The sequence below is a fragment of the Triturus cristatus genome, chromosome 2_2 (assembly GCF_964204655.1).
Source record: "Triturus cristatus chromosome 2_2, aTriCri1.1, whole genome shotgun sequence".
In the NCBI taxonomy this organism is placed as follows: Eukaryota; Metazoa; Chordata; class Amphibia; order Caudata; family Salamandridae; genus Triturus; species Triturus cristatus.
Genome location: NC_140582.1, coordinates 1,163,612,063 through 1,163,619,680, shown reverse-complemented (window position 1 = coordinate 1,163,619,680; position 7,618 = coordinate 1,163,612,063).

Genomic DNA, 7,618 nt, shown 5'->3' with positions numbered 1-7,618 from the left:
CGGCTTACTCTCACTCACTCCTTTAATAGACTCCTCACTCCTTTTCAATAGTCTTCCATTCATGAACTCCCCCTGTTTATTCACTCATTCAATTGCTCACTCATTCATGCTCACTCTCCTGTGTATGCAATGACTGACTCACTCCCTCCGTACTAAGCCACTTCTCACTCCCTCATTCCTTACTAACATTCTTAGACCTCACTCACTATTAAATTACTCTCTCTTGTACTTATACTTCCACTCACTCCCTTCTAAAATGTCCACACCTCATTCGCTATTCACCTAAGTGCCTAGTGGATCACTCACACATTTACTTACTCCGACACTCACTAAACAATATTTTTTAGAACCAAAACAATGACAATACATCACATAGTGAAGTCTTATAAACATAGCAGCATGGTTGCTTTTTCTGTGTGGTCTCTCGATATTGTTTGCCTTTTTATGGACTGATTTTTTGCTGGTACTCGGACTCTGGGGACATGAAATTACCATTCAGACTCACAGTGCATGTGCGCTGCTCTTGAATACGGATGGTACATTTTTTTACACTACACTGGATATTTAACTTTCCAGAAAAGTCATGGGAGGTTGGACTCAAGAAATCAACCAGAAGCGTGTAAGTTAAATATCATATGTAGACTTCAGTGTGTATTTTTATTGAAACCTTGGCTACTTCACCTATAGGTGTGGCCTGTCAGTCCAAAAGGCTGTGCGCTTAAAATATAAAAGTGGGAAACACTACATATTTTAGAAAATCAAGTCTTCACAATGAACAGTTTCTATAAGCTGTTTGTCACTCAGGGCCCGATTCTGATGTGGGTTGGTAAAGCTTCCCGACCGAATCGGTTGGGAAATAGTTTCCGACCCACTCGGATCGGGAAGAGTCCGACCGGCGGAGTAAGATGCATCCGGATGCTTCCAGATACGATTTGTTTGGACTCCCATTGACTTCAATGGGAGCATATGTTCCTAACCGCATCATAATTGGGCCCTCGGTCGGGAAAACACGTTCCCGATCCGATTTGGAAGGAGCAAATGCCGTTAGGAGGCCTTCCTAGCCGCATCGGAATCAGGCCCTAAGTGGGAATGCTTTCCTAACCGCATCAGAATCAGGCCCTGTTAGAAGGTGGTTCTGACACTAAGGGCCGCCCGGATTTTTCGCTTTTTGAGCACCTAATTGTTGAGCTTTTACTGTGGGGGAGCCTCATAAGTTGGGACTCACCCATAGTGAACTCAGGATGTAAGAGACTGCATGGGGATTTTACTGGTGTTCCCCTGGCTTAACCAGGCCACTATTCAGCAGCTGGAGTAAGGGACACCGGGCGGGTTACATGCAGACACATGTGTACATGCGTGTTCACACGTGTACGGGCTGCGCAGGGGAGATTCCTAGCGTGTGCAGTCCAGGAGCAGCTACAAAGTGAATGGTGTGGCAGAACTTATGCAGAATTGGGTAGTGACATGGAATAGGCTTTATACACTGGGAAGAAACATGCCAGGGAACGTCAGTGTGTTTTACTGTGTTTTCACTTCATTATTCCCCTATGGGAATGTGGGGCCCATGGCTAGATTAACTTCCATTAGGCCTACAGATTCCAGACACACACTTAAGTCCAATGTAGCGAATGTGAAAATAAGTATTCTGCAGAGTCCCAAGTCATATTTGTACTGCTTTTGGGTCATCCAGAACTGTCATATTTCTCTGAGCCAGCCATGACCAGACCCAGACTGAGGGCTGACCTCAGCTGGATGGATTGATAACCTTTCTTCCACAAGCAAAGGCCTCCTCTCCATGAAGAGATGATGGGTGGGGCTACAGGCTAATCCATCACTAGGTGCCAGGCACCAGGCTGCACCAAGGAGGGAAGGAGTTGGGTTTCAGAGGCCATGTGGCCAGAGACACTGGACGACGCCATTTTTAACAAACCCAGGGGCTGGACAAGAAGGAGGGAGCAGGGGCAGGAAAGTGATGTGTCGCTGTTTGATAGGACCAACAGGGACTTCCTGCCAGCCCCCTACTCAACTTTTAAAAAGTGCTCTCTCTGGGGTGTGGTCTGCTGAGGCTGAAGGTGCTGGAGCCTGGCGCAATGGGCAGTTGGAAGGAGAGACCCCCTGTCTGCCCCAGGACCCTAACAGCACCAGAGGAAGAGTCCAGGACCGGTGCGCAGGAGCAGTGGCCTCTGCGCAGGGAGAAGAAAGGCCCAGAGGGAGAGCCAGGCGAAAGGCTGGCGCAGGGAGCCAGTGAAGACCGTACCCTGCAGAAGGCACCCTCTTGGAGACCCGGAGGGCGAAGGAGAGTGCTCCCAGTGGCTGGGGGCGCCACCAGGAGCAAGAGGACGTGAAAATGGAGGAGATCGGACCCCTGGGGGCTGAGATATGCCCCCCAGAAGGTACCCAACCTTTGACCTTTGATGGGACCAACGAAGCACGTGGGGCTCCGCCGCCGGTCTGGAAGCTGCCTCCGGGGTGGGTCAGGTCCCGGGGGCTGCCCCCCAAGAAGGAAAGTCGGGGTGCGCCGTCGCGCACCCCATGAAGGTACCCCCGCGGGGTGCCAGGAACCCACCCTGGCCCCCGCCGCAGAAGAAAGGAAGATGCGGAGCGCCGTCGCACTCCCCGTGAAGGTGGCCCTAGGCAGGGGGCCAGGAGCCCACTCTGGCCCCCACTGATGCGGAGTGAGGGGGAGTGCCGTCGCGCCCCCCCCCGAAGATGATCGGGGGCCCGGGACCCCATCCCCGGGCCCCGAGTGTGGAGAAGGTGGGGGGAAGTGCCGTCGCACTCCTCCCCGAAGACCCGCTCCAAAGCGGACGCTGTGTGTCTGAGAGCGGGCAGAAGAGAAGAGTCGTGCCGGCTCCCGCGGCAGCACGCGAGGGTGCTGGCCGGGCGGGGAGCCAGCGGGGGCAGCTTGGGGTGGGCTCCCCGGGCTGCCCTCCATCACGGAGGCATGCGGGGGTCCCGGGTGGGACCGGGACCCCGAACATGAAGACGGGAGGTGCGAGGGGCCCAGGTGGGCCCGGCCCCAGAAACCTGAAGGAGCGGCCGGGTGTGGGCTCCCCGAGCCGCCTATCATCACTTGGGGGTCCGGGTGGGACCGGGCCCCCCACCGAAGGAGGAAGATGCGGCGAAGCCGCCAGCACCACCAGCGCGGCTCTCCCCGGCACAGCGGGAGAGCCGCTCGTCTAATATTCATAGGAAGTGTTGGGAACGTGTTTATTGTCACGAGTAGTCACGAGCGGAGCTTTGCATCCCAGCTCGTGACTGACTCATGTTGGGTAAGGAATGTTTGTCTTTAAAACTGGGTAGAAGTTTGGCGTGAGCGGGGGGTGGTGGAAACGGGCATTCTGAGCTTGAACGGGATTGTATGCAGACGCTTTATTAAACTCCTCGTCCTGCCACATCTTCCTGGTCCGAGTTTCCTTTCTTTGTGGCCACTGCGCTTCCTACACTGGCGACGAGGATGGGATCTGGATCCACATTTAATTCCAACCCGGATTTTTCATTATTTTTTTTTCCTTCCTGGGAAGCTACGATATCATCGAATTGAAGGAAAGGACTTACTTTTAATTTACATGGGACTTGGGAACCGTGGAAGGTAGATGGAAAAGCAATTACCTTACTTCTTTACGGTTTCTCGTATTCCTGTGTCCAAGGATTTTACCGGCGTAACACCATTGTTACGGATTGGAACCCGGAGGAGCATCCTCGAAGCGTATGAAGGACGCACGCTGACGTGAGCGCAGCGTGTCAACATACGTAGGGGAGAGATTCACTTCGTTTCCTGGCAACCGGAGTACACATACAGTACTGCATACAAGGACGCACGCTGTTTGAGCGCAACGCGTCATTAATACGTGCATGGGAGTGGTTTCCTGGCAACTACTCGTAGACACATTTCTTCGAGGAGAACGCATCAGAAGATCCTTCTGCATCGTTTTGGCAACAGTAAATAGGATTACATACTGTGGTTCATTTACACGAGAAGCAGCTTGTAGGGTAATATACTACTTCGGTGACACGCACACCGTGTGTCATTTCATACCGTCATTATTCTTCATGCAATAAGTAGATATATTATTTTATGGAGTTGTCTCTTTGTGTTTCGGTTTAATTATCATTATCATCATATATATATTTGTGCTTGTTGTTGTTTTTTTTTTTTTTCCTTTCTTTCTTCTTCTCCTTTTTCTTTCACCATGTCTGGCATTGTTCCTCCTCCATCATTTCTAGCTGTTCCTGGTGATCCTCCCATGTCATGGGAGATATGGGAACCTGTGTTTTTAGCATATGTAGAAGTGTTAGAGGGTGAGGAATGTGAACCAGACAGGAAACTTTCGCTTTTGAAACACTGTTTAGGCAGAATTGCATTAAAAGAATTTAAAAGCTTACCTGCACTGATTAATCCTGGTAATATTAACGTGTATGAATATGCATCTTCACAACTGAATTTACGTTACGGGAAAAAAAAAAACATTGTAATGGAAAGATTTATATTTTTTTCACGGAAGCAAAAAGATGAGGAACCCATTGAAGATTTCGTGTCAGCTCTCAGATCTTTAGCCATCACTTGTGATTTTGAGCATATTTGTTATGAACAAGTGCTACGGGATCAAATTTTAATGAGGACAAACAATAAGAAAGTGCAAGAGCGTCTTTGGACCACATCTGACATGTCATTAAACAATGCTATTGATATTGCGAAATCAATTGAACATTCGGAAAAATTCGTAAAAGAAATTAGAGGAAATGACAAAAATGATGTATTCAATGTTACTAAAGATTCTGATAAGCAAAGGAAACAGTTTCAGCAAAAGACTGATAAGCCGATAAAAGTTGATGGTAAAACCAAAAGTAGAAAATACGAGAAAAACACTTATCCTCTACTTTGCTACAGATGTGGGAGTGACAGCCATTTAGCTGATTTTAAGAATTGTCCTGCTATAGGGAGAGTTTGTACAAAATGCAATAAGAAAGGTCATTTTGGAAAATTTTGTAAAACGATTCCTAGGAAAGTCAATTACATGTATGATGATAACGATGATCCAGGAGATGATAATGAGCATGTAGTTAACACGGTTATTAACATGTGTGACGGGGATGAGAATTCTAAGTTTCCCTCATGTTTCATTACTGTGGGTGATGTTGATTTAGAATTCTTCGTAGATTCTTGTGCTTGGTACACCATTATTTCGCTAAATATTTTGCGTACCAATTGGCCTACGATGGTTTTGTCCCCACCAGATGTATCGCCTGGTGGATATACTGGACACAAAATTGACCTGGTTGGGTTTTTTTGCACAAACTTAACATTTTCTGGTCGTCACATTTTTGGGAAAGTTTATGTAGCAAGATCAGGTTTGCCACTTTTAGGATGGCCCCACCAACGCCAATTAGGAATAAAAATTGATCCTAGAGCTGACCCCCCTGTCTACGTAGTAGATTCTTGCAGTATCACTCACAATCAAGATCCTCAATTTGTAAATAGATTGAAACGCTCTTTTCCTGATGTTTTTAGTGGAGAGTTAGGAAGATACAAAGGGTTTGAACATGTCATCAGGTTACAAGACCATGCAGTTCCTGTGCGCCACAGAGTGAGAAATGTTCCCCTCACTTACAGGGGCAAATTGAAGGATATGCTTAAGGAGTTATGTAGTAAGAACATTATTGAGCCAATTGAGTCATCGCCTTGGGTTTCTCCCATTGTGATTTCGGTTAAGTCCTCAGGTGAGCTTAGATTATGTGTGGACCTGCGCAGTGTAAATAATGCAATTTGGGTGGATGCGCATCCTTTGCCTAATCTTCATGAGATGGTCTCCACCCTAGCGGGGGCTCAAGTGTTTTCCTGCATTGATTTGGCTAGTGCTTATCACCAAGTGGTTCTCTCCGAAGAATCAAAAAATATCACTGCTTTCATCACACCCGAAGGGCTTTACAGATATTGCCGCATGCCTTTTGGTCTTGCTAGCGCAGCTTCAGTGTTTCAGAGACTTATGAGAGATACCTTGGAGGGATTAAACGGAGCGATAGCATTTCAGGATGACATCCTTGTTTATGGTAAAAATAATGAGGAACATGATTCAAATTTAATAAGTGTAATTGATGCTTTAGCTCAAAAAGGTTTGACTCTTCGTCTTGATAAATGTAAGATCAAACAAAAAGAAGTAGAATATTTAGGACATACAATTAGTGGAGATGGAATCAAACCTAAACGCAATCATATTGAAAGTATTATAAATGCTCCCATACCTATGTCTAAAGAACAACTTGTAGCCTTTTTGGGTCTCATTGAATTTTATGCCAAATTTATACCTAATTTTGCTTCCAAAGTAGATCCATTTAGGTGTTTATTGAAGAAAAATGCAACATTTATTTGGACCACAGATATGTCTACAGCGTTTCAATATTTAAAGGATTTCATAGTGAAAGCCCCATGTCTTAAACCTTTTATGTGTGGCAAACAATGCATTATCATGGTGGATGCCAGCAGTACTGGGTTAGGTGGTGTTCTTTTGCAAAGAGACAATGGTAAAGAATGGGTTGTAGCTTACGCCTCAAGAGCTTTGAGAGATGCAGAAAAACATTACTCAGTTATTGAAAGGGAACTTTTAGCGTGTGTTTGGGGAGCCAAGCATTTCAGAACTTTTTTGTGGGGCACTAAATTCATTATAAAAACCGATCATAAGCCGCTTGTTTATTTAATGGCACCAGGTGGTGGACGTACTATCACTGCACGTCTTGCAAGACTGGCTTCTAGATTACAGTCTTTTCAATTTCAAATTGAATATGTCCAGGGTAAAGCCAATGTACATGCTGATTGCATGTCCAGATTAATATCACCCACGGCATTTCCAGACGAAATCAAAGAGGATGACTGTGAAGTAGCTTTTACTATGGGTGATATGAATTTAGTGTTTGATAAACATGTTGGTTTGCAAGAAAACATCTGGTTGCAAGAAATGGGAAAAGATTCTGAGTTAATTAATGTCAAGAAGTATGTGTTTCAAGGTTGGCCTGATCAGAGGAAGTTATCTGGAGATATGATGAGTTTCTCTAAGGTTCAAGAAGAACTAGCTGTAGAGAATGGTTTGGTATTGAGGGGTGACAAGATCATTCCTCCCTTTTCTCTCAGGAATACTATTCTGGGCATTGCTCATGAAGGACATTTAGGAATTTCATTTACCAGGAGACGTGTTAAGGAATTCTTTTGGTGGCCAAGCATTGATGCATCAGTTGATTATTTTGTTCGCTCATGTGTTCATTGCTCCAACAGTGACAAGTCAGCCATGGCCTTATGCCCGGAACCCCATCCTGTAGAATTCCCAGTTGGTCCTTGGTGTAAACTTGGGTTAGATATCATTGGCCCTTTCAATATTTTACCTAAGCATGAAGCTTTTGGATTAGTACTCATTGACTACTATTCCAAATGGCCGGAAGTTAAAATGGTAAAGGAAGTTACCTCTCAGAGTGTCATTGAATTTCTAGATGAAGTTTTTTGTAGGGAAGGCATTCCTCAAGAAGTGGTGACGGACAATGGACCACAATTTATTAGCAAGGAAATGGAAGATTTTCTTGTTAAATGTGGAATTACTCATAATAAAATCGCTGTTTTCCATCCTCAAGC